General features: G+C 30.2%; 1 long non-coding RNA gene across 1 annotated transcript; it reads left to right on the top strand.

The window, feature by feature from the left end:
* The first annotated feature begins 705 nt into the window (after positions 1–705).
* On the top strand, positions 706–2,553 carry LOC128286492 (uncharacterized). The gene is made up of 3 exons (XR_008277074.1): positions 706–795; positions 1,267–1,350; positions 2,264–2,553. It is a non-coding gene; the product is annotated as an uncharacterized LOC128286492 (long non-coding RNA).
* Positions 2,554–4,483: the final 1,930 nt, after the last annotated feature.

Below are 4,483 nucleotides of genomic sequence, written 5' to 3' on the forward strand. Positions count from 1 at the left end.
TTGGATTCTGTTCGTTTCAATATAAGTTGTGACCCTATTGTTTGTAGTAATACTAGAATGTTTCTAACATTATAAGCGATGAGTGGCATCTAGTAATGCATCATTGCTACCTAAGTTACAAGAAGTCATGGTTCGACATAACCTTTCCAAGATAATCTTTTCATGTATTATATTATTATATTCTTAATATCTAGATTGGATACATGTCCTTGAATAATCACACTTGTATAGTTCAATTTCGTATTTCTTGATTTTTTTGAGTAGACTACAATAAACAAATAAGTGTGATATCTCATATCAACTTATTCAAGTATGACCATGTAACAACCTGATTTAGACCCTAATCGAAACGGTGGTTTCGGGACCACGAATCCGAGCTAGAAAAATATTTTAAAATTATTTCTGTGTTTATTTTGTGTGAATTTATATCTGTGAAATTTTCATGAATTAATTTCGTCATTTAGGTGTTCGATTAAATAAAAGGACTTAAATCGTGTAATTGAAAATTTGGTAGTTTAATTTATAAAGGGCTGAATTGTTAGTGGCTTTTAAGGATGAGGGATTTATGTTGTAAATAACTTATAAAGATATTAGTGGGACGGTTAAAGACTTATAATATGTAGTTTTTAATATTAAATTATTTAGGTTATAAAAGTAAGTTAATTATTAAAGCATATATATAATATAATATCATAAATAAACTATGTTTTTCATTCTTTCTTGCACCGAATTTAAACAAAAAGAAAAAGAAAGAACACAAGACTAGGTTCGGCCATCTTCCAAGTAAAAATCAAGGTTCGTTCTTTGTTAGTTTTTGATAATTTCTATGTTTTTGAGATCGTTGCCTCAAGTACTACAAAACCCATGCTTGAATTTTTGATTTTGATGAATATTTTGAGTTGTGCCATTGTTGATAACTTGTGGTTTTTTTTGTTTGATGATGATAAATGAAAGATATGTTTTAGATTAACATATTTTGTATTGGAGTTTTTAATGATTTTGAGTAATTAGGACTTAATTGCAAAAAACTAAAATTTGAGGGACTAAAATGTGAAATAAATGAAATATTTGGGCTTGTATGAACACTAGGAATATTCGGCCAAACATGGGTACCCTGAAATTTTGCATATTTTGTGTTTTATGCAATAGGGACTAAATTGTAAAAATTGTAAATGTCAGGGGTAAAATAGTAATTTACCCATATATGTGTTTTTGGACTAAATTGAATGAAAATATGCTTGAATGAGCTTATTTGAATGTGTTTAGATCAAGAACTAAAGAAATCAGATTTGGACCAGGAAAAACGAAAGTTGTCGATTAACAGCCCCGTCCTGTTTTACGACGTCCGAGGTAAGTTTATAAGCAAATAGACGTGTTTAATTGTAGTTGAATATTAAATATGCATGCTGTTATGAAATGTTGAAATTTATATTTGATATAGTTGAATATGGATTGGGTTGATTTCTTTGTTTCTGAACTCATTTCGATCAAGTTGCGACATTCAGAAGTCTCGTATGAACCTTAGGAATAGTTAGGATACATATGTCATGACATAGGATTCTGATATATGTGTGCTAGTAAGTCCATGGCATCGAAATGTGATTCTGATATGTGTTTACGAGTAAGACCCTATCTAGGACAGTGGCATCGATATGTAGCTACATGTATGACCACATCTAGGACGTTGGCATTGTACGATATATGTGATAATTTGAGTGTCCTATCTGATTCCGAATGGTACATCAGGCAAAGGTAAATTGTGTACGGATGTGTATTGCGAGTTAAATGGCCATGTATGAAACAACTTGATATCTACTTGAGCTAAGGTATGAAAATACTATGAATTTTTATTATAAATCATGTGTAATGTTAATGAAGAATTTGTGCATTTGATATATGTATTTGGCTTATGAACGAATAATATGAGATGATATATTCGGCCATATAAGAAACAGGTATACATGTGATGTTATTTAATGAATCTTAGGTTTATATATAAAAATAAACAGTTGAATGGTTCACTAAGTCTATTGAGTTTGAAAGTTTGATATGATATGTTAAATGATTATGTGTGTATTCGACTTAGGTATATAAATGTCTGTGAAAATGTGTTAATTATACATATTATGGGTTTGAGGTCCAGTATAGTAGTGTTAATGAAATTCGTCTAGTTAAAATGGTTGATTATATTACTGATATGCTTATTTGATTATAGGTTACTAAGCTATCATAGCTTACTGTGTATGTTGTTTCTGTTTTATAGATTTAGAAGTCAAGCTGCAAGCTCGGGGACTGTCAGCCAAGCTCATTACACTATCAACTATTTTGGTACCTTTATAAGTCAAACTTAAATTATGGCATGTATAGGCTGACTTATATTTTAAAATGTTGGATTTATTTTATGAATGTGTGTATTTAAAAGCCATGCCAAAATGGCTAAATCCTTAGGTTTAATTTTAGTTATGTTTCGGTTGTGGTCTAATGTGTTTTAGTTATAATGTTGCATGGCATGATAAATATATTATATGTGTTAATTGTTGTATGTTTGAAAAATGGGTGTTGCAATGACATTGTGTAATTTTCTTTGCATAGCATGTTTACTTGCCACGACTATGACATTGGTATAAGTGAAATGGTCTTGATTTAATAATAAAAGGATATATTCGATTTATGTGTTTGGTTAGGTAATCATCGAACCTGAGTATTGATATATATATTATATATGTTTCATGAATAAGATTTAGTCACATGTATGGTAATCATATTATTTCAAGTGTGATTAAATTGTAGGTAAGTTACACTTACTATATACATACATCATTGATAGGTCTGAAAATGGTATGATACGTTGATAGTGCATATAATTGCCTGTGACAGATTCGGTGTATGCTTTTGAATTATATTAGTGATATGTTTGATGAATGGAGTAAGTATTTCATGTATTAAAGAATGGTTAAAATCTTTGGCTTGCATTCGGCTTTGATTAAGCTATGACTTAAGTTAAAAAAGATTATGATGTCGTATAGAATGTTGATCAGATTTGTGTTGCTTTGAAAGTGTATTGAGTATATAAGATTGTAATGGGATATATGTCTTTCATTGGATGCTAAATAAAACTAAGGTAGGTTATACTTGGGCTTGGTAATTGGGCATGATAAAATAGTTGGGATTTTTCACATGTTACTCATTATAATTAATACATGTACTAATGTTGTGGCTGATGCTTATATAATAAGGCATGAATGGTAGTGAAATTTGTTAAGAATTTATATACTATTTGATAGTACAAATAAATTATTTATAGACCAACACATTAATGCCGTACACTTTTATGAATTAAAAAAAGGGTTGGTAATAAAATTTTGTTTTAATGGATAATTAGCTTGAATATTTGCAAGAAACGTAAAGATATATATAAAAAAATAAAAAATAGGCCAAGTGTTCTGAAAGGAAATTATTGATTCGTTATAAATTCTGTACTGTACGTGCAATGATTTGTTCTTGATATATATATATATATCTTCCAATTAAATTTTACTTAAACTATGTGGTGATTGATAATAAACCTATGATTTGATATTAGGTTAAATTATAAGCTTGGATCTAATTTAGACTTCGAATTAATTTGGAAATATTCAGATCTATGCTTTTGTCTAGTAATGTCTCGTAACCCCTTTCCGGCGATGGATACGGGTTAGGGGTGTTACAGACCATGCATTTTTAATCTCATTCCACCAAGAGGCCTAAGATATTGCTTCCATTAAGAAGGATAAATCCTATCTTGATCAACGATATCCCACTACATGGATTGTGGTATATCTAACATCAGTCTTTATAGTATAACCTATTACGGTATAAGTTTGACTGTATCAAAATATACGACTCACGATGTTGAGATAATGATGGTCTCAAGTGTGAATATCATATACATAGTTATCACTATAAGTAATATTTGTGACTATTACATAATAATCCAAGAAACATATTTATGGCAGGTCAGTCTAGTATGTTGTTCTCTAATACATACTCATGTAGTGATTTTGACATCTCTATGCCAATGACAACACTATGTTATCAGTCAACTAGACATTTGTTTCAAAACATTATTATTTTCCAAGCACACAATAATACTCAACTAAGGACCTTTTTAAGAATAACCATATTATTCTTAGGACTTTATTATTAACCAATTTATTTATACACATAGAAAATAAACTTAAATAACAATTTCAATGCCTTATATTAACAAACAAGGTAAAATGAGTATGTGATTACAATTCACATGCATATGCCGTTAATATAATAAATTGTCCATGGGTCTGATGCATGTTACCTCGTAATAAATAGCTGCTAGATTGAGGGTGGCTGCCAATGAGAAGGCTGAAGCAGAGAAGATAGATATTGCAGATCAAATGGGCAGGAGGAGATGCCATATCGAAGTATCTGGCTGGGCTTGGTGTAGCTCAACAGCAGCAGGCCGTTG

This window comes from Gossypium arboreum, chromosome 13 (assembly GCF_025698485.1).
Source record: "Gossypium arboreum isolate Shixiya-1 chromosome 13, ASM2569848v2, whole genome shotgun sequence".
NCBI classification, from domain to species: domain Eukaryota; kingdom Viridiplantae; phylum Streptophyta; class Magnoliopsida; order Malvales; family Malvaceae; genus Gossypium; species Gossypium arboreum.